This window comes from Mustela nivalis (assembly GCF_964662115.1).
Source record: "Mustela nivalis genome assembly, chromosome: 6".
Lineage (NCBI taxonomy): Eukaryota > Metazoa > Chordata > Mammalia > Carnivora > Mustelidae > Mustela > Mustela nivalis.
Window position 1 is genome coordinate 134,478,837 of NC_139025.1, and position 27,175 is coordinate 134,506,011.

Sequence of the window (27,175 nt, forward strand, 5' to 3'; positions counted from 1 at the left end):
GCCCAACCGAACAGGAATTTCATCTTTGTATTCAATCTTCAATGAGTTCTATCTCCTCCATTAAATTATGAGCTCCACTTTGAAAGCAAGAAATAAATGTCTCTTGTATTTCTATTTCTAGCATCTAGTTCAATGCTGGGTACATAGTGGGCTTCAATAAATGCCTAATGTAATTTAATTATACATTAGGTGGCAGAATGCCAGAGTCACATAATATAGTGCTTTTGGATGGTGTGCATATTTCTGATTTTCCTACCTGTTCTGGTATGACAAGTACCAATTTTCTAAACTTTGAAAACATCTGACATATATTATTTTTAAAAGTTAATATTCCTTCCCGAGATCATTTAACCATTTCTTGCAGACATTTGAAATCATAAAGAAGCATATTTATTTTTCCAATTTTTATGACCATGTATTAGTTTTACCTGATTAGTATTGGTTAGATTTGACCCAATTTTAATCTTATATTCATTGTGTCACTAATTTATGCAGAAAATATTGCAAAGCCTCTTTTAGAACACTGGCCTTTTGAGACAGGGGACTTAGGTAGTCCTTATCATGTTCTTGGTTGCCTTACACTATCATTCTGGATGGTGGTTAATAATGCTTTATATTTATCTTTGAGGAAAGGCTTTGAGATGACTCTAAGCTTAGGAGGCACAGTCAAGAACTGCACCGGGGTTTTCAAATAGCAGCTATGATCATGAGACCAAAGGCAATCTTTGTCCAAATGCTGTGGAATCACAATGCAGGGCATTTTTCTCCAAGCTCTGCTTACGCATGTGGATCTCTGTTGTCAACTGTGCTCTCATCTTAGGGTATGGACTGCCATATAAGCTCCGTGTTGGTTAGGCTCTTTTGTTGCCCTTGATTTCTGAGTATTTCCATTCTTAAGATCAAAAGCCCACAAAGAAAAAAGTACTAATAACAGAGAATTGCACTCTATACTTAAACATGGATGGGGCTTAGAGCATTAGGGTATCTCGTCTTCAGAAGCTTGTATGTTATCATAGTGAACACACGGACTTTCTGTCTGGGCAAATGCCTGTTTGCCCTTCCAGCTGAATCTACCCTGCACCATAACGGATATGAGGCTAATAGAGACCAGTTTTCTCTTTCTTTCTTTCTTTTAAAGATTTTATTTATTTATTTGACAGACAGAGATCACAAGTAGGCAGAGAGGCAGGCAGAGAGAGAGAGAGAGGAGGAAGCAGGCTCTCTGCTGAGCAGAGAGCCCGATATGGGGCTTGATCCCAGGACCCTGGGATCATGACCTGAGCCGAAGGCAGAGGCTTTAACCCACTGAGCCACCCAGGCGCCCCCAGTTTTCTCTTTCTTAAACTCATTTCTTTTCTCTGCATTTTGACGCCATATCCGTTTGAGGCAAGCTGTGGCAGGCACATTTACTAAAAGGATACCCATGTTGGGAAGCAGCAGCCAAAGGCTCAGTGCCAGGATTAGCCATTAGCAGTAGGGGGGAAAACCTTGTTGTAGTCTTGTTTGCTGGAAGGCTACCCACTGGCATTTGAAATAGTTCTCTCTTGTCAATCAAACAAATTGTCTTGCAGATCTACTGGGTGTTTAGAGGATACAGAGAGAGAATTTTCAGATCTTTAGGTGCTTTTTCAGAAGGTGATCTGTGTTCTGTAGCAATATCTGAATTTTTTTTTTAAGGATGGTTCTTCCTTCAGCAGTGTTGTTGATGTACCCCTCATGCCTAGAGATTATAGGAAATAATAGTTTTTAGACATATCATTAAAATTGCCCCCATTTTGGAGAGTATTAATGAAAATCTGGCTGTGGGAATATCTTTATCTTGATGTCCCAGGATATTAAGGTAGCCTGAGTTATCAGACCAAAGGATAATATTAGGGTTAAGAATAACTATGGGGGCACCTGGCGGACTCATTTGGAAGAGTGTGTGGCTCTTGATCTCAGGGTCATGAGTTTGAGCTTCACATATACAAGTATACAGCCAGTGTACAGGATAGGCTGAGAGGAGTGCTCATAATAACACATAGATGTCCCTTAATGTATTAAAATTCTACTTATATAAAAAAGAAAATCGGTAAGGCCTGTAGTGAATAGCCACCTTTGTAATGCAAATACTCCCCCATCTCTAGCATGGTTTCAACTGGTGGTGTTCAACTTTAATCTCTTTATTTCTTTACAGTTCCCCATAAAAGCCCCCCTTTATGTTTTATTAATTCCCACCTCTGATTAAGATTTCATCTGAAGAAAGTGTTGTGCTACTAAAAAATTATTTTTTAAAAACACTGAACTATACACATTATATGGGACAGAATGAGGTAAAATATCATTCTCCAAAAACCTTTGAATTAAGGATTCCCATTTGAATTGTTTATCCCAATGGGAATTATCCTGTGAAAGGCAGAGTCCTTTGAAGAGTTCATCACTCTTATGACATTCCTTATGAAAAGTTCCGTGATGCTGCCAGGCACATGCTCTCTCCTTTGCATTTACCAAACTCCCCTGGGCCGTAAAGACATGAATAGTGTCTATCTATATACCACAGGTATATTTTTATAGTGTTGATGAGTTATTGGTCCCCCCCCCCAATTATAGGAGTAACTCAGGATAATTGCAGTCAGTTTGAGAACATGGGTTGGTGATTTTGTACTGTCAACATACCTAATGTGGAGCTCCATATCCTAGACATCTTTTCTCTGTATGTTTTAAGTTTAGTGCTGACCACTAGACGAATCTGTGTGGGATTTGGAATATGAATGTAAAATAGTTATGATTATACTCCAAAGCATGGTTGGCATATTGTGGCCCACAGGCCAGATACAGTATGCCAACTGTTTTGGTAAATAAAGTTGTATTAGAACCCAGACACACTTGTTTATATATTGTCTTCTGCTATTTTCATGCTACAATGACAGGGCTAGGTGACTACAAACCACATGACCTGCAAAGTCTAAAACGTTTTTACCTTATGGCCTATCAATTCTGTACCTATTAATAGATATTTCATAAATTAAAAAAAAATTGGCTGATCATGTCTCTCCAGGTTGGTGCAAGGCTCCACGTGCTACTTACTGAAACTCACAAAGGCTGGTTCATCTCTTCGACAAGGATGCGCTGGAGCTCCTCCTTCAGCTTGGGATTAGATATGGTGAGAGATAGTTACAGTATGTAGTTTGTCTTTGTCAGTTTTAATTGTCTTCATGTGTTCCAGGTGTCCTAAATTTTCTAAGCTATGTGTCCAGTTTTCTTTCTATCATCCTTGTTGAACTGAAATGACTTCAGGCCCACCATCAGATGCCCTCCACTTTTTTTTTTTTTTCAACCAGGAAATGGGTCTACTAGCATAGTAAAAATGATCTCAGGGTGGGATATCCCAAAGTAGTTTGGAAAATACTGCTATTTTTATAACAGATATGTAGTTTGTGAATATAGAATGGGTTTATTATGGTTATTATAAGTAAAGTAATAAACACATTTAAAAAAAGAAATTTAAATAAAATTAAAAATTCAGTTACTTATCCAAAAGTCACATTTCAAGTGTTGCCATAGCCACAAATGCCCACTGACTACCATATTGTACAGTGTAAGTAGACCATACAGTAGGCTCTCAAAAGTGTTTTGCATTGATATCGAGGACTCTATCTATGCTGTTGATTACATTTCTCATGACACACAGTCTCACAACCATGTGCACTAACTGCACTAACAGTTCACTAACTCCTCTTATCTAAACGTAATTTTCTTCCTTTCAGTTCTCCCACATCCAACCTGAGAAATAATTATTTATTTTTCAAGTATCATCTATCAATGAAATATTTTGACTCTTTCTTCTGAAAAGAATCAATTATTTCATCCTCTTTGTTCCACTGTACATCTATGGATTTTCCTTCTAGGATAATTTTTCATACTTTATTGAATTTCATACTTTATTGGAGGCCTCTGGATGGCAGGAACTGGGGCTTATTTGTCTTTGTATTTTCCATATCTGGCACAATTCTGGCATACAGAAGTCACTCAGCAGATGATGGTTTAAGTGAAAGAAGCAAAAGGATCTCTCTATTTTTATTTTTCATTTTCTTATGACATCTATTACTTCTACCCCTTGAATTTTGAATCTCAATTTCTCTTCTTTTGCATGTAAACATGCTAAAGTCTTTTCTGTTTGTTAAAAAATCACATTTATGAAGCTTTCTCAGGTCATATTTACAGGTTACATGATTGGATAGGCCAATTTCCAGACATGTAGATATCTTGTTTGACAGTAATCATAAATACAACTCTTTATTTATAATTCCAAAACCTGACATGTTCTAAAAATCAAAAGATTCCTTATAATTCATCTGGTACTACATGGTAATAAACCCTGATTTGGTATGCATAGACATGAGACTATTCGTAGTCTACTGACGTCAGTTAATGTGAATTTTCAAATGGTACTTGAGTATCTGTGCCATACTACTTTTTTTTTAAATTGGAAAACTTCTGAGTTCTGAAACACGTGTAGCCTCAAAGGCTTGGCATTATCTGTGAACTTGTCCATCACTCTGGCTATTTATGTACAGCAAATACATTTTTTTACAGAAACATAAAAACAATTCATCAAAAACAGTTCACTTTTTATATATAAAAGGAATTCTAAGGCTAGTTATTGAAGTTGCAAAACCAGAACAAAATTCTGTTCGATACTTAATAAAATAAACTTTTCTCAAGATTTTGAGGGCATGCCTTATTTTTTAGTCGGATAATGACCAGATGGCTATAAGATTTAGTTTCATCATTTTTAAAAGAGAACACACTTTTATAGAGCCAAAAATAGTTATATAGCCAACAATTACAGAATCGTTCTGGAATTTTCTGTACTTACACCGTCTATATTCAAAGTTGCAGGATACTCTGTCTTTTTGATAGACATAATTCTACCAGGCAGAATAAAATCATCTTGAAATGATATGGCAGATACTTGACTATTCAGTCACACACAGAGGTTCACACTCTGGAAGCAATCATGGAAACTTAAAACATGATTCATGCTCAAAGACTGTGAATCTTCCCCGAATTTTGACTGCATTTCCAGTAAATAACTCTGCATTTCTTCAGTAACCGTGGTTCCATTGACTACAGGGAAGTTTAGCAGTAGAAGTGAATGGAGTCTCCAGTGGACATTGGCCCAATCCACATGAACAATTTGAGTGTGAATGCACTCACTTCCTGGAACAAATCAGCAATGCTCTTACATTTTCCCCTGCAGTTTCAAGTTCAGTGTTGAATTACTCTATCATATCAGTAAAAAATACAAGCTGTGAACCTCTGGCAGGCGAACAAGTTAGAGATCTAAGACATGTCTGTTTTCAAAAAAGTACCTTATTTGGGGAAGCAGTTCAGCGAATCTCTATCAAGTTACAGTGACCAGGTCAGTTACTAAGCTATGGTCTGGCAGCGTTAGGCCCACATGGCCACTGGGAGCTTTGGGAAGCTGCTGTTGGTATTCTGTAAACTGCATTCTTGTAAACTGCATTTGACTCCTGCACTTGGCCTGCAGGAGGCACTAGAGAGAGACCAGGAGCCTGGGTGGAACAGAAGGGACAGGCTCCTTCCCATATATCCCCCCCCCATATATTTTCTATTCCAGATTTTATGTTTTGCACCTGTCATTGTTATCCTAACAATGCTTCCTCACTCTAGAAGCAATGTATTTTTTTTTCTAATAGCAACAGGTATTTCAGTCTGCTATTTTTCTGACACTTCCCCAAACCAGCCTCACTGAACCTTGTCAGAGATACCATCACCAGCTGACAGGTTCCTCCTTCCCAAAGTCTGGGTTCTGGCTGCAGAGTCTCTTCTTTGACCTGATACCAGCTGGCCAGAGACCCAGCATCCCCAGGGACTCAGCAAGCCCACCCTCTCTGGTGCCTCTCAGTCTCCAAGTTTCTTTCTTTCTTTCATTTTAATTTAAATTTTTTAAAATTTTTTTTATAAACATATAATGCATTTTTATCCCCAGGGGCATAGGTCTGTGAATCACCAGGTTTACACACTTCACAGCACTCACCATAGCACATACCCTCCCCAATGTCCATAACCCCATCCCCCTCTCCCAACACCCCTCCCCCGAGCAACCCTCACTTTGTTTTGTGAGATTAAGAGTCACTTATGGTTTGTCTCCCTCCCGAACCCATCTTGTTTCATTTATTCTTCTCCTACCCCCTTAACCCCTCATGTTGCATCACACTTCCTCATATTAGGGAGATCATATGATAGTTGTCTTTCTCCCTCAATCTCCAAGTTTCTAACTTTTAACACAAATGTTAACCCCATTTCTTCCCTCCCTAGCCTAGGGGTAGTAGCTGCTCCTGCTGTTACTATCTCCTTGATGCCTTCATATTCCCTCTTTGACTTTGGAGTTTTCCAATACCTGAACTAAACATTCTTTTTTTTTTTTTTAAGATTTTATTGATTTCTTTGACAGAGATCACAAGTAGGCAGAGAGGCAGGCAGAGAGAGAGAGAGAGAGAGAGGAGGAAGCAGGCTCAGTGCCGAGCAGAGAGCCCAATGTGGGACTCAATCCTAGGACCCTGGAATCATGACCTGAGCTGAAGGCAGAGGCTTTAACCCACTGAGCCACCCAGGCGCCCTGAGCTAAACATTCTTTATGGTAAATCTTGCAGTTCAAATAACAAGTCTGACTTTTGTCTTCTGAGTGGATGTTGGCTCATAAAGCTGATAGCCACAGGATTGCATCAAAAGAAACTCAGACATAAGATTTCAATCCATCTTCTCCTAAATACTCTTTATTTGTTAAGACCTCAAACTGAAGGCACCTCCCTGATTACTTTTCCATCAAAGCGAGTAGTGAGTCTCATGTGCTGGCCCAGAATACTAATTCTTGTGGTGAAGTTCTTCTTGTAATTGTTAATTATCTGTTAAGTCATCTCAACCCTTCATTTGTAAATGCTTGGTGTAGCAAGTAAACTCATTTTTCTCATATTTAGGCTAAACTCAAATTTGTTACTGAAAAAACACTATTCCTTATTAGCTAATGTTATGCTGATATGATTAAGAACAATTTCCCCTAAAATCCCAGGTGATTCTCCTCCCCCACCCTACCATGAGGTCACATGCTGGGAACTCCTTATATAGGAAAATACCCAAAACAAAAGTTTGCATTGTGATGTTTTTGTTTGTTGTTTTGTTTTACTGTTTCAAAATCAGATTGCACCCGGACCTTTGCTCTCAAATAGGTTAACTGGGAGCTTGCTTTAGCGTTTCCAGTTTTCCTGAGGCCTAAGTTCAAATTAATACCAATATCTGTTTCTGTATATCACAATTACACTTTTAAAGATTTTATTTATTTATTTGACAGACAGAGATCACAAGTAGGCAGAGAGGCAGGCAGAGAGAGAGGGAGAGGGGGAGAAGTAGGCTCCTCGCTGAGCAGAGAGCCTGATGCTGGACTCTGGGATCATGACCTGAGCTGAAGGCAGTGGCTTAACCCGCTGAGCCACCTAGGCGCCCCACAATTATACTTTTAAATCAGTTCTTAGAATTGCTTAGTGAAGATTTAAGTGTGTGGAGAAGAACAGAGATAGCAAAGAAAACAACTCCAAAGTCTTTTGGCTTTGTGGAAGTCACGTTCTGTAAAGCTTTTTGTTTTTTATTTTTATCTATTTATTTAATTTATTTTATTTTTCTTATTTTTTATTCATTTTTACTTTAGTTTTACTTTATAGAAGCTATTCCTAAATGCCCTGAATTGAGAAGTAAAACAAATCTCTTGGATAATTCTTACTTGTATCATATTGTATATGTAAACACTGTTTTCCACTTGGTAAGCATAAGTAAGACGGATCCTGCCCACACAGTTTACCGGCTTACAGGGATGCTACATAGGAGGAAAACAGAGAAGAGGCTGTTTTGCTTTTGTTCGAGATTCACAACAGCTGTTATATTCTTCTTGACTGCTTCCAAATTTAATAAGGCCCAATAAATCTCTAAGAAAACAGCCCTGAGACACTGCTATTGTTTTTATTTTGCTGTTGAGCTCATAGTACAAGTCTCTCTCTCTGCAGCACTCTTTCTGGCTCATTTAAGAGTGACTCATGCCAGTTATAACCCCCAAAACACGAGCCTGGAAAAGCACACAGGAAAAGCACATCTCTGGCAATGGATGTCCACTAACAGAAATCTTCACTTAAAACCCAATTCAGACTAGTAACTTGTGCAAGTCAGGTGTCTGAGATTGCTAGTCTGCCTGTCCTCAGAGCCTTAAATGCCCTTTCCAAACCATTGCTTCAAATTCCTGGCTATTGTTCTCTTATAAACCATTTGCAGGAAAAATATCATCAGAAGCTCATGTAATTTCCTGGTTGGCAAAATGCACCCTAGCCTCCTTCTTTGGGATCACTGTCATGGAGATTACACACCCAGTTGTAGGAAGCCGAAAGGAGCATACTACTGATGCGAGTAATATATTTTCAATTTTTAATGAAGTGTTACTTGTCTGCAACATTATCTGTTTTAGGTTCCAGGCTGTGTGCCAGTGATAAACTGCATAGCTCAACATCTTATCTATTTTTAAGAGACCAGTCTTTAAAGGTAAATTCCCTGTTTTCCTCAGTGAACCGATCCAGTGTTTGGCTACCATTATACGCTTTAAAAGTGTACGCGATGTGATTTTCTTGATATGTGTGAGGACGGGGGACTTAAATATATTTCTGTTCCATCTTTCATGCAAAAATTGAAGTGATATGCACAACTGATTGTACACAACTGAGACCAGTCTTCTAATGAGCTAGAGGCTCGTGGGATTTCTGCCTCAGGTGGGCGACAATTAAACACGTTATAAAGGTAAGTCTGGCTGCTGGGTAAGCGGGTTGAAGGAAGGAGAGTCATCTTCTTTGCTGTGAGTTACTTGTGAGTAAGCGCTAGCTACCTTCAGATAAGCCAGAGTAAGTCATCCAACTAAAGCTAGGCCTAAAAGAAACCCACATCCTCTGCAAGGGTGGTAGAGAATGAAGACCAGTGTCTTCACTGGCTTTTGGATGGAAGAATAAGGCTGAGGGGAAGGAGGAAGACTCTGAGCCAGTCTGTTCTTAAGAATCAGACTAATAAGGAACTTTCACAGGCGCCTGCAAATGTAACGAACAGGGACAGACCTCAGCAGATCTCTTTCCTGCGGAGGCACACAAGGTCGCTGCATCCAGTTTTGAAACGACTTGTTGAAAGGTGAGTGGGGTATTTCTTGAGTAGATATCGGAGATTTGCTGGAGAGCCCAGTGAAATTTAAAAAACTCACGGGCTACTGGCCAGTTTGACTGACTAAATGATACTGTGAGAACTTTTCTCATTGATTCCTTTGGCAAGTCAGAAGTCCTGTTACAAAGCTAAAGGTTAGGAGGAGGCAGGCTGTACCATAATTTCTCTTTTTGTTGATTTTTATGCTGTGACTTTGGAAAATAAACAAGAGGGTTTAAGACATGAGAATGTGGTAGATCTGCCCCCTCACGTAGGGTATCAAACAATAGAATTAGAAATAGATTTAGTTCTTTTTTTTTTTTTTTTAAGATTTTATTTATTTATTTGACAGAGAGAGATTACAAGTAGGCAGAGAGGCAGGCAGAGAGAGGAGAGGAGAAAGCAGGCTCCCTGCCGAGCAGAGATCCCGATGCGGGACTCGATCCCAGGACCCTGAGATCATGACCTGAGCCGAAGGCAGCAGCTTAACCCACTGAGCCACCCAGGCACCCGAAATAGATTTAGTTCTAAGTGAAATAATTTTATAAACTGGAATTTGAGGGGATGGCATTAATGAAGAAAGAGAAGTAGGTAAATTTGTGAAACTTGCTGTGTGGTCGACATTGGTTATATCATGAATTAATAAAGGACTGAGTAGTGTTTCACAGAAGAATAAAAAAAAAGAATGAAAAAAGAGCTGCACCAAGAGGTTCAAATAGGTGTTATGTCAATATACAATAGAAGATACAAGATGTGCTTTATTTTTTTAATTTTAAGATTTTAATTATTTATTTGACAGAGACAAAGCTAGAGAGGGAACAGAAGGAGGTAGAGTGGGAGAGAGAGAAGCAGGCTTCCCTCAGAGGAGGGAGCCTGATGCGGGGCTCAATCCCAGGACACTGAGATCATGACCCGAGCTGAAGGCAGATGGTAATGACTGAGCCACCCAGGCGCCCTTCAAAGTTTGCTTTAAGTTTGACAGGTAAATATTCTCATAAAGGGGGTACCACTGATTCTTGAAGTTGGGACAGATAACCTATAAGCATTTAAATAAGACTTTGCCTAAGAAGTAAATGAAATAAACAGGAAAAGGAGATGTAAAAAAAGAAAATACAAAATTTTCTAGAATAAATCTGAAGATAGAGCCCTCCTAGACGTATTTGAATAATAATAAAAATAGAGAAAGCCATAAGGTTGAAAAAAATCCTATACATTTTAGGTGTAATGTGATTCTGTTCTAATGTAAAATCTCAACTGTATTATCAGTGGAAAGATGCCAACATTCAGACCTGTGTTGAAGCCCCATTCTGCCTCAAACAAAATATCTGATAAATTATTGCCTTGCTTAGTTGGTGATTTGTTTTTTACTCAGAGAGATGAAAACAACCAGTACAGCTGATGTTCTAGATCAGTGGTGGGAGAGGATTTGCCTTTGCAAAATCCCCCCCACCACCACCACGTCCCCCACCAAACACTCCTTGTTGAGGGAGGGGAGCGGATTCAGATACATTTTTCACATCTGCCTTAGATCATTAAAGCATTGCTAACAGTTGTTAAAGAACATGTAGTTACAGAATTAAACCTAGTTTTAGGTGAAGTAGTACTAGATATTAGGAAAATAGATTTTGAAAAGTTAAGAAGAAGGGTGGATACTCAATGATTGTTGAGCAATTGTTTTGGTCTTGGCACTGGGCTAGACACATGATTAAACAAAAACTATCTACTATTAAGTCACAAGGATTACATTGCAACATATTACTATCAAGTTACAAAGTGGGGGTAGGGGATGAAAATTCAGAGATTAGATCACTTGCTCCAGCTCCTACAGGCAGCCAAAGCAGCGCTATAATCTGAACTCATCAGTCTAGCTCCAAAGCCCAGGCTTTATGGGTGTGACCTGTTGACCTGAAAACCTTGCAAGTCTAACCACCTTTTGAAAAGCCTCTACAATAAATAAATCCTTGTAGTGGTACAGGACCTCTCAGAGGAGTTCAGATTTAAAAGGTCCACCTGCAAAAGATGCAAGGTGGGCATTCGCAAGGGTGGAATAATCCAAAGATTTTCCAAATTAAGAGAACTTTATTGACCATGTTTTAAACATGAGAGAGAGAATGAAAGAGCAATTCATTACTGTTGAGGAAAGATAATATCAAATCACAAGGCGGCAACAGCCTTCTCCTCCTCTGCCTTCTGTATTCTTCCCCATATTTCCAGGTATAAACAATAGGAATCTAGTATGCAAATATCCAAGAACTGTAAAAAGTTTGCATTCCATTACCCCCTCCTACTGCTCAATCTTTAATAGCATTTGTAATCTCTTCTGTCATCAGAGGTTTTTTCAATCTTAATTTACTTTTTCACGTTTCCATTGTGCTCAGTCAGACACCGTCTCTAATTAACTACCTAAGAAAAGTCACTGTGCACCCACAAAGAGATCCACAATTGGTTAGAACCCCAAAAAGCCCCCACTATTAAAATTAAAGTTTCATCATGTGCCTCTGTGCATATATAAGCCTTTTATGTATGGAAAATGCTTGCATTTCGTCCTTTTACACACTGGCGGTAAATTATAAGTTTTATTCTCAGCACGAGGTCAGTTGAAATGTTCAGTGTATTATTTCTACTAATTACCTTGGCTGTTCCTTATTTCTGTCAGTCTTAGCATCCAGTAACCAGTGGTTGTTGACAAGTAAAAACTAGAAGTTCTCGTTAGCAGTGTTAGAATCGTAGCTGAGATCAGTATTGCTATTATCGAGGGAGAATGTCTCTTCTTGGTATAGCTCTTTCTACTTGTTTATTTGTTTAAATCATTTCCTATTTCCAATGTCTGGAATTAGAAAATGATGGAAAAGCTGTAAGATTACCCCTCAGCTTGAGCCTAAACCCATTCTTCAACTGTTCTTGAGTGTGCCAGAATGCAGTGTCTTTCCCAAGCCAAGCCCTAGTGTGTTTCCCTGGATAACTCTATGGGCTCCCAAGAGTCTTGTTTCACCTGCTACATTACAGAGCTGAATCCCTCCACTGGCCATCTGTACCCTTTCCAGTGGAGCTTTACTTCTCTAGGCATCTTTCTGGACCAAGCCTGCGCTGACTGGTGAGAATCGAGTGTTAAATTTTCAGGAATTTTGTGCACTGTTGATGTCCTGCGGGAGCTTGAAATGGACTATGGTTAGAATATTTACACCACTGAAATCAGTGAATGCTAGAAATCAGCAAACGTTACAAATCAGGGCTCCAAGAGCCCGTTGTTAAAACACTGACCAGCACTCAGGGCTAATTGGAAGGATCATTTGACAACCCAGAGAACAAATTTTCTTGTTCCTTATTTCTGAAAATAGCAAGTAGCTGCACTAATGCAGCTGAAAATCTTTTAAGAAAAAGTTTCCTTTCCCCCACTATTAATCTCTCTCTGTTCCCAACCCTCATTTCCGGTCTTTTTTTGTATTTGCACCAGGTCAGAAATGCTCCAAGTTGGATTTTGTGTGTGTGTGTGATATCTTACTAGATGGTCTTTGTGCTCTCTGTGTGGTTTCTATCACATGCCAAATGTGGAGCTTTGTATATAATAAGTCTTTAAAAACTTCACTGCTACACTAACATAAGAGCCAAACAGTCACCATTCAAATCTAGAGAGACCTCTGAAGTCAGGTTGACTCTTTTTCTCAAATCTGCGGAATCATTTTACGAAGGCAAATATAGTAAGAGAAGTCTTGGTGTTAGAAGAGGAGTCTGAGCGCCGTACATTCCGTGCTGGTTGGTAAGGTGCCGGCTGGGCAACACTTGCTCCTTGCATTTCCTTCCCTGTAGAGGGAGCTCCACTAGGGCAACTCTTCTGATTTTTCTTAACTCCCAGGCATACTACTGTCTAGGAGAATGCAGTGGCTTATTTTGTTCTTGAGTGTCAAAATGCCAGCTATTTCTTCCTCTGTGTACAATCCAGTTGCCAAGGAATAAGTCATTTTGGTTTCTCTTCCATGCTCTATATTTTACATGATGTGCACTCCAATTCCGTTGTCTGAGAATGATAGGAACATCTACTTTTAGAGTTCTATATTAGGAAGCCCTTGGTTCTTACAAACCTACACCATGTTCTTTAACTCAATCTTAATAATAAAGATAACATTCTGGCTTCTATTTTTAGACTCCTTTGTCTTCATTAATGGTTCAGAACTAAGGAAACGAGGAGTGCGATTTGTTGGGTCCCTTCAAAAACAAAATTGATGTGATTTTGGAAAAGTCACTTAAGTTTTGTTTCTCAATTAGTTAAAAAAAAAAAAAAAAGAGGAAAGTTAATGATGTGGTAGGGTTCCCTGATTCGGCAAACATTGAATACCTGTTACATTTAGTAAATGCCTGATGTGTGTCAAGCATTACCTAAGGTACTAGGAATATCCTGTCCCAGGCAATATAAGGGCAGTTATAGACATGCAAAAAATCTACTGGCAGAGTTCATAATCTAGGAATGAGCTATAATATACTCTAAGTGCCATAGGAAGAGCATGAAGAGAGAGGGCCTAACTCAAATTTGAATTCAAGAAGAGGAAAGAGATGTTTTTTCTTAAGTAAACTCCCAGCAACAAATGTTTTACCAAATTGATTTTTCTTTTAATTCCTATTCAGTTTATGGGAAATATGTTAATGAACTAGAAAGGGAGGAAAATTAGCTGGAGAACCTATGTACTGATTATTGAAAAAAAAATCGAGTTGACCATAGTAACATTTTCCAAACTATTAGTTTGGAAGGCCTGCCATTTAGCAGAATATCTCAGTCTTACAAGTAGCTGAAACAACAGAAATGTGTTTCTCATGATTTTGTAGGCTGGAAGTTCAAGATCAAGGTACTGGCAGGTGGGTTTCTTCTGAAGTCTCTCTCCTTGTTTGTAGATGGTCATCATCTCCCTGTATCTTCACATGGTCTCCCCTCTGGATGATTGTGTCCTAATCTTCTCTTATCTTCTTATAAGGATGCCAGTCATACTGAATTAGAACTTTCCCTAATGACCTTATTTACTTGTTTTATTCTTCAGAGACCCTATCTCCAAGAGTCACATTCTGAGTTCTTGGGGGTAAGGACTTCAATGTAAGAATACCAGGGGGAGACAGTTTAGTCTGTAACAGCAACCTTGCATGAAAACTTCTCTAGCAGTAGCAAGAAACTTAGTCATAATCTTGAGAATCAAACATTCTCTAGCACCCTTTTCCAGATGCTAGTGATTTGCCCAATTGTCCTTAGTAAGTACATCTTTTTCCTCACCTAAAATTCTGTCTTTTCTGTATGACCTACTGGTTATACTGGCCTCTTTCAGATGATTATTATGTGTGGAACTGTATAATTAAGAAATGGTTAAAATTTGCTGACTTATTAAAATTCTCCTGTTACTTTTTATTGGAAGAATTATGTCTAAGAGACCTTAGGATAGCACGTATTTCTTTATCTCTTCTTTACTTTTTCTTTTTCTTTTTCTTTTTTTTTTTTTTTTCATTCTAATACTTAGAATTACCTTGGGGACAAAATGAGGGAATTGGAGATCAGTCAAGAAGAGTTGAATTCATGCAGCTGTTTGCATCCAGCTGAGTTCTCTGTTTATGTATTTTTCAGGAATTTATAGAAACTGTTAAAAGAGAGTGCTGCAAAAATGGAAAGGTTTTAGCAGATAATTTGCTTTGGGTATGAGACCTTGTTGGAAAGCTCTCTTGAATCTGAAATTACCCTAAGTTGAGCACAGAGCTTAAAGCATGTTAGAAATCCACTGATGAGAAATCTGCCATATCCTTTGCCATCTGTGCTATGCCCACAGATGAGACTGGAATTTTACCATCAGCCCTTGCAATATGTATTGAGTATAGAACAAATTCCTACCCCTCCCCCACACCTTGTGCTTTGTCATTCTGACTCTTCAACACATTTTATTTTTCTGTCTTTATTTTTTTTTTTTTTGTTAATTCTGCAGGGGGGGGGGGACCCAACAACAACAACAAAAACACCAGCATGACTTCTGATTTTAATCACACATTTCTTCTGGAATCTCATGTGGATTAAGGATGCCAGGGAAGACATTTGAAGTTTATGTTTCTCTTCCTGAGCCTGTCGAAGGGCTGTTTCTCTTTCTTCCAAAAACAGATCAGAAGTATCTTCACCTGCAAACTCCTTTATTTGTACTAGGAAATCCCTAAGATGTTCCTTGAAAGCAGGAATATCCTGATTTAAGCTGAAAAGCCTCTTGTAGATGAGGGAATGCAGATTTAAGGAGATTTGCCACATATTCCTGAAGGAACATCTGGTTGTTAACTGGATTTCCAGGATTTAATGGTGTACTTATTTTTCCTTCTTCAACCAAATTAAACATATATGCAAGTATTGACGCATGCATTGTCAAACCAGCAGTATGTGAGGTGTCTGTCACAACAGAAAAGATATGCTGAAGAATATCACAAAAATAAGTCTGATAGAACCTCTGAGCTGCAGCTTCTTCTTGTGCAACATTTTGTAAGAGTGTAAAAAGTATCTGTAAGCCTGTATCTGCAACGTTCCTCATAGTATGTTTAAAAGCCCAAATAATGGAATCCAAAACAAGTTTAAATTGTGCAGGTGGTATAGCCAGGAATGCTGGGAAACAATGAGAATTGACAGCCTGAAGTAGTAAGAAAAAGTTCGTTCTGTGTTCAGGATATTCTTCAAAGTCCTTATTTATCATATTCAATGTGCATTCAAAAACAGCATCAAATATTTGAGGTATTTCAGCTGTTATATGTCCTCCTAACTTGTTGACAATAATAGCCATAGTACTAAGCACTTCTGGTTCTCTAGCAGCTGGGACATTTCTCTGATAATCAATGAGAACTGCCTCCAATAGAGGAGGAACAAAATTTTCAGCTACCATCTGTGGATCATTGGATCGGCTCACCCAACCAGATATTAACTTTAAAGTTTCCCTTTTTACTGTTCGCATACTTCTAATCAGCGGTTGCTTTGTAACCATCTCACCATTAGCTTGGATAGCTGCTGAAATATTTTCACTGAGGCACTTGTATACATTAAGCATATCTAAATAAATTCTCCCAAGCTGAATTACAAAGGGATGTCCGACAGCTTTGCAGGCTCTAACATTTGTTTTCAATATGCTACCGAGCTGCTTAACTGTTTCAGGATCTTTAAGTATATCCACATTTTTGGTTGCCTGCTGGATTATGCTATCCCAAACCTGATTAGGGAGTAGCATATATTTTTCTATCAAATGTTCTTGTACTGTTTGGTCTGTTTGTGCACCAATCATGTACCCGACAGCTTCATAAAATGTATGGACCTGTTGAGGCTGAAGATCACAAATTATAGTGTTGATATTGTTCAAAATTTCATCAATAAATGGCATTACTTCTCCAACCTGAACCTGAACAAAATGCCTGCGGCATTTCTGAGCTATTTTAATGAAAGTATCACAAGCCATGTCTTGGACTCCGTCATGGGTCTCGTGCATGAATTCAAACAACTTGTTAACTACAGTCTTCAAAAACTTCCAGTGAGCTCTTAAAAACCTTGGATATTGACCTACTATGTACATGATATTTGATGCAATAATAGCTTTATTATCTGTGCCTCTTTTCTGTTCACATAATCCTAATAGATCCTTTATAACAGTAACAAGAGAGCGTTTTTCATCCTCTTCATGCATTGCTCCACTAATGGAGCCTATTGCCCAACACAATGTATTCAAATTTTTCCATGACCACTCTGTACCATTCACTTGATTGTGAAGTTTCTCAGTCATTATTCTTTCTGTATCTACATAATCCAGATGAGTAAGATAAACTAATGTTTCTCTCATATTCTTATACAAATTAATGGAATCTGTATCCTTCATGAATTCTCTTACAACTTCTCCCTGATCATTTTCTACAACCAATACTTCCTCTGGTTTAGCCATACGACTAACCATCAATAAACGGACCTTGGATAACACGGGCAAATACAGCTGTCTCCTGGGAGGAACATCAAAATGTTGACTTCCAGATAGCAATGGAGAAGCAGATGTAGAGAATGGGCTCTCTCTATAGAGTTCAGCTGCCAAATGATTCCAGTACTCAAGACAAATCTTAAAGATTTCAGTTTCCTCCACTTCTGATACCAACAACATGTAATGAAGGGCCTCCATGAGTGTTTCCCTGAGATTTAACCTTTTCTCTATAAGTTGACCATGTTCCTTAAGAAAGGTGCAGAGAAACAAACTGAGATTTTGAATAAAGTTCTGTTCATCATCTTTTCCATTTGAGTATGCAAGTTGAATATTGGTATTTAAAGGAAGCATCTGTTTTAGCTGCATCATTGTCAGTGTAAATAGCGTTACAAATTGTTCCTCATGCTGGCTTACACTTACACCAGCAATCTCAGTGAGGCACTTCAGAGAGACATTTCGAAACATTGGAACATTCAGGAACTTATAAATTAATGTGCTGATTAACTTGGTCTCAAAAATATATCCCAGTGGAATCCAATTAAGAAATTTGAGCAATGTTTCCAAAGTTGCATGTACAAGTGGAGCATTCTGGGAATTTTCCATCATAAACTGACACAGCTGAAAAATTTGTGAGAATTCATTGCACATGCTGTCTTTTAAATGCTTAGCTTTCACTTGAGTTATCCACTAGAGAAATCAAATACTTCTTCACTCAAGAGTTTGAGAATCACCATATTATTCTGACAGAGACTTTCACTGGTTCTACTTGCTCCAACAATGTCACTGATAAAAGTTGGCCAGTGTTTTGGCCATTCTTGTTTTAGTATCTGAACAAGAATCATATTTAATTTCCCAATATACACCTTTTCCTTCTCTACACAAGTTGGGTCAGATGACATCTTGATAATGAGGCCAACAACATATTTTTTAATTCCATCACACTGGTTCCTTGGAAGAATCTTCCACCTTGTTTTTATCACATTTTCCAAAATTTGTAGTCCATAATATTTCGTGTTCATATTCTGTGAAAATTCCAAAATTGTGTCGACTCTTGTCCACGCATCAGGATGCTCCTTTAAATGTGTCAGTACTTCTTAAGCCATTCTTTGCTGGGCTCCTTCTCCATGGTATAAGCAATTCGCCACATTGTCTAGAAGGTTGATATCCAGTTTTTGGCTGAAATCGAGCAGCTGACGAGCTGCATGGTCTGCTAACATTGTCATAATTGCTGGCATAGATTACCAGAGATTGAACCAACTGCTTCTTCTTTCCTTGTCGGGGGATTAGGGCGAGGGAAGGTGGGGAGGGGGGAGAGGGGAGGAAATCAAGGTGGGTTTCACAGTTTTCCCACCTTAAAAAAAAAAGAAATTAAAAAAACGAAGATAAGGGCAAAAAAAGCTCAACAATATTTACTATTTCAGGGATACCCCCCACGACACACACCCACCCGCCCCCCCAAAAAAGGAAGGGGAATTAATCCGTGGAATAAATGCTCCCGCCTGGCTGGGGAGTGAGGGAAGGGGGAGGGGAAAGGGGTCAAGTCCCAAAGATTCAGCCCCAGGGGGACCCTCCAGCCACAGGCGGCAGCAGAAGCGGCAGGAGTAGGGGGTATAGAGTCCACAAGGTCGGGGGACGCTCTGCTGCCAGTTGCAGTCCGACTCCCCCCTACCAAAATACAGCTCCCTCTCTCACGCGGCTCCGGCGCTGGGCCCCCCCACCCAGGCTCGCCTAAACTTTCCCCTCTTCTCCTGCTCCTCAGCGACTGGTGGTTCCCCCCTCCCCCTCTGGGTGGTTGCACGGACTGCAGCAGCAAAGACTGGAACAGGCACCGCCGCCGGGGCTGTAGCTACTGTTGCTCTTGCTGATGCTGTCGCTCCCGCTGCTCCTGCCGCGGCCGCTCTGTCTTTATTCTAAAATGTATTTTATCTTTGTTATTCTTTCTCTCAATTTTATTTTCTTATTTTGTATTTCAATAGATTTCCATTTAAAGTTCTGGAGAGTTTTAAGGAAAATAGTTGTGACAGAAACCTAAGGAAAGAGATTTCCAAATTAAATACCCTCTGTTTCACGGGCAAATGAGACCAAACCAGCAATTCATTTGGAGACCCATATAGTAAGTTGTTCATACTTGACCAGGTGAAAATCTCTAATAGAGAATATCTTAGACTTAATAAAAAAATGAAGATTTTGTTTTTCCTTTAATCTTGATATTATTAAAGGGTCGAGTTCTTTGAATTTGGAGAACAACCAATCATTGTATGTCAGTTTCATGAGGCCCAGTTTTTTAAAAGAATTTAAATGTTACAACCACATCAATTGATTTTATTTTATTTTTATTATGTTCAGTTAGCCAGCATATAGTACATCATTAGTTTTTTGATGTAGTGTTCAACGATTCATTAGCTGTGTTTAACATCCAGTGCTCATCACAACACATGTCCTCCTTAATACCTATAACCCTCAGTTTGTTTCCTGGAATCCAGAGTCTCTCATGGTTTGTCTCCCTTGCTGATTTCTTCATTCAGTATCCCATTCAGTTTTCCCTCCTTCCCCTGTGGTCCTCTGTGCTATTCCTTATAATCCACCTATGAGTGAAACCATGTGATAACTGTCTTTATCTGCTTGAGTTATTTCACTTAGCATAATTCCCTCCAGTTCCATCCATGTCAGTGCAAATGGTGGGTATTCATCCTTTCTTTCTTTTAAAAAAAAAGATTCTACTTACATACTTGTCAGAGAGAGAGAGAGTGAGAGAGAGAGAGCACAAGAGCAGGGGGAGTAAACAGGGGAAACAGGATGATTCTATACTTGTTACTCCCCTTTCTCTAGAAAAACATCTTTTAAATCCTATCCATAATACTGACAATAAAAATAATAGTAATATGTTGATATCTGGCATTTATTGTGAATTTATTGCCTGCACTATAACCTCATTTAAACTTGACATTGGAAATGTACTATTACTATACTAATTTAACAAAAAACTCAAACTAAAACATAAAGGCCTGGGAATTATTGGCAATACCAAATACTCTATGAGCAGTCTCTTACCATTTTTCACCCTTCTAATAGCCAATAGACATATCTAACATGGATTATCTGTTCATTTGAAAAGGAAATTTTTGATTTAATACAAAAACAAATTACTGTCTCAAAACTCTACTTCTCTGAAACTTTTTTTTCCAATAAATATTTAAGGAAAGGTATTTTATACCATTTTATAAAAATGTAAATTGACTTAGAAGAAATTAATATATTTCTCAAATGCAGGTAATAAGGGAAATGGGAATTAGGTATTCTCGAAGAAGAGAGAAATTGTGTTAGAATATTAAAATTTTAATAATGTTCTGCTCCTTGCCACAGATGTAGTACTTATGTTTGAATCTTGGACTAAGCCTGGGGAGTTTTATTTCAAATTGGCAGAGATTTTCTTTTAGCTTGAGCTTTCTTTTCTAGACTTCACCTGTTTTGTTTATCTGATTCTGTTTTTATTCTTTGTCTTTTCTTTGATTCTTGCTTTCTCTTTCATTTTCTTAGCTCTTTTCTCAGAAGATTTCCTTTCAGAATATAGGCATATTTCTAAGAAAATGTCTTAGGGAATGGGCTCCCCAGAGCTCAGGTCTCAAGAAATGAAAGGGTTCAATATAAATAAAACAAGGAATTGGCTCCAGACCTGGTTGAAAATCCTGAAAGAGATACTAGATTGTTGGCTTGCTATTTTCTAATTTCTTCATACCAATTAACACTTCATTTGTGTGAAAGTATCGGCAGTCTATGGGAATGTGAGGGTAATTAAGATTTTAAGACAAATGAGTGTTAACATTTACTGTTGGGTTTGAATAGCCCAACTCCAGAAACTTTCCTTAAAATACCTCAGGCCCCCAAATATAGCAGTCTGTCCACGTTATCGAGATATATCATGGAGAAACCTAGACCAGCACATTCGTCTTATACAGAAGTGACAGTACATGTCAAGATATTATTGAAGTTCTCCCTGAGAGGAAAAGTTTTAAATAAAATAACACCTAAAACTTTCATGTTATTTGGATGTTTTCCAATAACTACATAACTAATAGGTAACTTCTAATGGATTATTTATTGTGATTTCAGACCTGCAACAAACTTGAAAAATAAAGTGATCAGCCTATTTACACTCATAGTGCTGTGACCACAAAGAGATGCTTCTAACTGTAAAGTTTTCTCAAAGTAGCACAGTTTCAATATTAATGGGAAAGGTGAATTAGCTAAGGTAAAGCCTCTGATTTTGGACCGCTGATGTTCATGGCTGAATATGATTTCTTGAGTTATGACAACTGCTGCCACCTAAGGAGAGGCCCACAAGGTGGGGATGGTTTCTTTCTCAGACTTCTGACCAATTTTTCCTCACTAATTCAAAATGGCCTCTAACATAGACAAGCGTTTACATTGGTGCCCCTTTATTATAGGCATTAGGAAAGTTCCAGAACTTGATATATAGGCAAGATTTAACGAAAAATATTTTCTGTTTTTGAAGGTATTGTAGTTGTTGATTACTGAGGACCATCTCCTTGAGAATCTTTGGACTTTGTGATCTAGGGTCAACTTTATTTCTCTTTGTTGTGGCTTACGTTCTTCTTTTTGAAACAGAAATAAAATCTCTGTGTGTCTGATTTAACTGATGTATTATTTTATTATTATTTTTTTAAATATTTTATTGGCTAGAGCACAAACCTGCAGAGGGAGAGGGAGAAGCAGACTCCCTGCTGAGCGGGGAGCCCGATGTGATGCTCCATCCCAGGACCCTGGGATTGTGATCTGAGCCAAAGGCAGATGTTTAACCAACAGAGCCACCCAGGCACCCTGGGTAACTGTATTTATGCTTACCACATGAGTCTTGGCCAGGCAGTGGTCTTCTATCCACAGATGTATTTGTGTTTTTTTGGCGGTTTTCCAGTCTCCTTCAGTGGTTTCTTCAGACCTAAAACATTGTGGCTTTAAAGGCTCTACTACTTACTTCCTTTTTCCACTTCAGAACCTGAGATTTTTACTTGTTTGTCCTCTATGTTCTATTCACAAGCTTATGGTATTTGTGACCTCTTATGGAAAGATGTTTTTACTGCATTCTACTCTTTCAGGAATGGTTGTAGTGTCTCAAATCTGCCTAAACAATCTGGATTTAAATATTTAGTGAAAAATATCTTGTAAGCAATCTTTCAGTAGCTATAACCAAAGCTGCTTGAATTTAAGGAAGTAGATACTATCTCAAAAATGGTAAAATATGTTTATATTTGTATCTGTGTCTATACATACAAATGTCAATAAGTATATGTAATAAATATATGCTTATTCATATTTTCTTTAAGCCTGAAAAATTCCAAGATAAAGTTATAAGTCTTTCTGGGCATTAGTATTACCTGGTTGATCTTCTTTGCTTACTTCCATAAATTTTTAGGACCTCTACTTGTCTGGATGCCTCTACTGAGATTGTTTCTCTACTATGGTGAATGTTCTAAGAAGATGTTACTCCACAGAAATGGTTATAGATACCATTGTTTATCAGTGACAAGATTTATCCAAGTACTTGGCCCTAAATCATTGTTCTGGAGAATATTATGGTCACTCCCTCCCTCTCTGCATCCCTGTTGCCACCTAGAATCTTTCTGATCTAACTATTCCCACATCTTTATCCTTGGATTGTTTATAGCACAAAGACAATTGTGTGGTTTTTAATTTGCCAAATACTTATTCAGCCTAAATAAGTAGTCTGGAATGTTGAATAGCCTATTTAAATGCTTCTGCAAATTTGTCTTATTTTTCCTACCTATAGTCAAACATAGATTATGGGAATAACAAATCAGCTTAGTTTGGGGGAATTCTCTTTACTGGATTATCAAGAGTATTGGATAAAATGATGAAAGCACTGACACATGCGTAAGTGTTTACAGAAAAATATTGTGTGGTTTTTAAAATATTTGATAAAATATGTTGAAATATAATACACTGGCACAACAGAATGGATTGGAATTTTTTTAAATTGTTACTTAAGATCATTTTGGAATGATAGCTCATTGTGTAAAAGTCTTGTGATTCAAAAATATAATATGACAGAGTATAATTTGAGATATATTAATGACTGAGAATCCTTGCCTTTTGCAAAATGTTAGGTAGGAATAGAAATGTTAAATGGGGTTTGACCGAGTAAGTTAGACTATGAAAAGGAAAGTGATATATACAAACTCAGAAGTGCTATAATTTAAAAAGAATTGGAATAGGCATCTCATAAAATACTTTGCCAGTTCACTCCTTAACGAAGCATAAAAACAATCAAATTCATCGTCTTATTCTAAATATTTTGAGTTCCTCAAGCAAAATGGACACTTCAGTGGCTAGTGATGTTATAACATTTTTTTCCTTAAATGGGGGGGGGTGTTACCCATTAATTAAACAAGTCATTTTTGAATATTTTATTGAGCACCTATCATGCTGATGAGAGCTCGTCTAAGGCTGAGGTTTTTACAGACTAGAAACCTAGATAGTAATAGAGCTTGAAGGAATCTTGGGAGATTGCACTTAAGTAAAACATTTTTAATAAATGAGAAAATAAAACTAATGTCCGAACATAGATGTGAAAGAGCTTACAAGCTACATCGGTTAAAAAAAAGAAGAAGAAGAAAAAAAGACTTGTTCTTATGAAGAATTATATAAAAAAGTTAAGCTAGTCTACCACAGTGGTGAAAATAGAAACTTTTTTTTTCTTAAGACCACACACATATATGCAGGGGCTAGGGGTAGAGGGAGAGGAAGAGTCCAAACCAGGCTCCATACCCAGCATGGATATTATGGGGCTCCATCTCACAACTCTGGGATCATGATCTGAGCCAAAATCAAGAGTCCCATGTAAATTGCCACCCAATTGCCCCAAAAGTAGGGACTTGTGAATTGAACTCATCTACTTACTAGCTGTGTGACCTTTGGTGGTATACTTAACTGCCTCAGGGCTTCAGTTTCATTATCTGTAAAGACCATATCTTGCAGAATTGGTTTGAGAATTAGATATGATCATGTTTTTAGAATGATATATCTTGCCTGTGGTGGGTGCTTAACAAATGGTGTTGTCATTACTACTGAGCTAATGCTATCTTGGAATGCCATACTAGTATGATAGATACTAGCCGCCATAGGCAATAGGAGTCCAGGGAGGCAGTGTCCAAGAGAACTCAATCTTTTCCCCTTGTTCTCTCTTCCCTTTTGTTTCTTCCTTCTCACCCCTTTCTTAAATAAAATGACACCATATAATTACTAAAAACACACTTTCGGGGCACCTAAGTGGCTCAGTTGATTGAGTGTCTGCCTTCAGCACAGGTCATGATCCCCGGGTCCTGGCATCGAGCCCTGCACTGGGCTTCCTGCTCAGGGAAGGGCGGGGGACCTGCTTCTCCCTCTCCCTCTGCTGCTCCCCTTGCTTGTGCTCTCGTCAAATAAAATCTTAAAACAGACAAATCCACACTTTCCTTTCATCTTCTATCCCATTAGTGTCCTCTGTATTGCCACCATAAACACATATCCACTAAATGTTTACTAGGATAGAGGCACAAACTCTCAGGGTATGGCAACAATTTCTTTATAGATGATAATGGTTTAGCCACATTGGCTTAGTCTTTTTGAACAATAGCATGATGATTCAGATCTTCAATTACAAGTGGCTGTCACTTCCCTTTCAGATAAGCTTGAGTTTCTCTGACGTTAGTGTTTTTTACAAAAAATCGTTTTGAACTAAGTAGTTGCAAAATTAATTTCACAGCAAGCCTTATTTTCTGAGGACCAGGGAAAGCCATTGCACTATAGAGATGGAAATAAGATCAGTGCTCAGAAACTCTATCCCTGCCGCAGGGCCACAAGGTAATGTTGTGCTCATTTCGGATAGTGACGTGGAAATTCTTTTAACACCATTCTTCTCATTGTATTTCATTTTTCTATCTATAGGACCAATCCCTTGCCACTCGTTTTGCTGGACGTTTTGATTGCCTTGCTATATTATTTTTCAATCTTTTTACATATTTATTGTTCCCTAAACCTAGATGTTGATTTTCTTTCATATTTGATTTAATTTATTCTGTGAGTTTGTGTTCAATTTATGGATTTTGAGATAAATCTCTCTCATTGGTTCTTTACATTATAGACTGCATAAAATTTGATTTATAAAAGTTTACTTTGTTTTTGATATAAAAGCAAATATCACATTTGATTTGGCCTCAGTCTCATGGGGTTATTAAGAAGGGGAAATGTTTTTGATACTAGTAAAATTAGCCCTTTTGATTTTCAGTTGAAGCAAAGAAGAGGGAAATGGACATTTGCCTGAGTTTGATATTTGAGCTCTGATCTTTGATTATTTTAAATGTTTATGTAAATCTGAGTCCTGTCTAAGCAATCTACCATTAGCAGGATTTTAACAAATCAGCAGTCACAGCAGACTGCTGTGACTTGTTTTTAAAATTAAAGCCACTTCTATACTTTCTAAGAATTGTATTTTATAAAGGTAAGAATAGTTGTAATCAAACAATTTCACTTTGGAGTCTGTAAGATTTTCATAAATGAATTAGGACCTATTCTTGCACTGGTTCAGGGCACCCATCTTTTGCCTGTGAGGACCTTCCAAAATAAATGTTGTAAGATATACATAGGTATTAGTTAGCTTCAGACCTAATGCCAGCAATTAGTCTTTAAGATATCTGTGGATATATTTTATTATAATTATTCAGTATCATAATTGTGTTTATTTTTCACCTGGATTTTTGCACTGCTTAGCAAAATTCATTTTATCAGTTTCCAAACTTTTTTTGTTAACAATTTCTGTGTTGTCCAGAGAGGCCCCCACGCCCCAGTGTTTTATCTGGTTTATTTCTTTTTTTTTTTTTAAGATTTTATTTATTTATTTGACAGAGAGAAATCACAAGTAGTCGGAGAGGCAGGCAGAGAGAGAGAGAGGGAAGCAGGCTCCCTGCTGAGCAGAGAGCCCGATGCGGGACTCGATCCCAGGACCCTGAGATCATGACCTGAGCCGAAGGCAGCGGCTTAACCCACTGAGCCACCCAGGCGCCCCTATCTGGTTTATTTCTTGAGGTCTCAATTATGCAGAGACTTGCTGCCTTCTTTCTAGACAATTTTTAAAAATGTGACTTGCATTATTTTCAAAAGATCTCTGTTTAGAGCAATGGAGGAATAAGTGGTAAGTGGTAAGCCTTCTACTGAAACAACTAAAAAAGATGAAACACAAAGAAAAAAAACACCCAATATAAAATAATCTGATTGGAGCTATAATTGTTAAAGAAATTGAGTTCACAGGTGTAAAACTCTAGAGCAACTCCAGTTTATCTGAGTTTGGCAACATTGTTTGCAAACCCAGCCAGAAGCTATGCTTCTGACTTGTCCAGTCTCCTCAGGATTCTCTGGGATGGGGCAGTTGGGGGCAGAGTGCCAGGGCTTACCTTTTTATTTCATGAGTTAGTGGATTAGATCATTAAATCCTGAATTGATCGTTCAGTAAAAATACCCAAAACTGGACAAAACAGTGAAAAACAAACAAAAAACAACCAAAACCTTACAGGTGATGATCTCTAATGAACATAGCTCAAAAATACTCAATAAGATAACAGCAAATCAAAGCCAGCAATTAAAAAATTATATGCCACAACCAAATGCAAAGCTAGTTCAATATTAAAAAAAAAAAAATCAGTCCTTGTGATCCATCACATCAATAGCCTAGAGTCGGGCGCCTGGGTGGCTCAGTGGGGTAGGCCACTGCCTTCGGCTCGGGTCATGGTCTCAGGGTCCTGGGATTGAGTCCTACGTCAGGCTCTCTGCTCGGTGGGGAGCCTGCTTCCCTCTCTCTCTCTCTGCCTGCCTCTCTGCCTACTTGTGATCTCTGTCAAATAAACAAATAAAATCTAAAAAAAAAAAAATAGGCTAGAGTCATATGATTGTATCAATACAAGAAAAACTTTTGATAAAATTCCTCACTT

At 38.2% G+C, this 27,175-nt stretch overlaps 1 pseudogene across 1 annotated transcript; it reads right to left on the reverse strand.

The window, feature by feature from the left end:
• Window positions 1-15,178: 15,178 nt before the first annotated feature.
• LOC309867565 (exportin-1 pseudogene) lies at window positions 15,179-19,056 on the reverse strand (annotated as a pseudogene). The gene has a single exon. The product of its transcript is annotated as an exportin-1 pseudogene (transcript).
• Window positions 19,057-27,175: the final 8,119 nt, after the last annotated feature.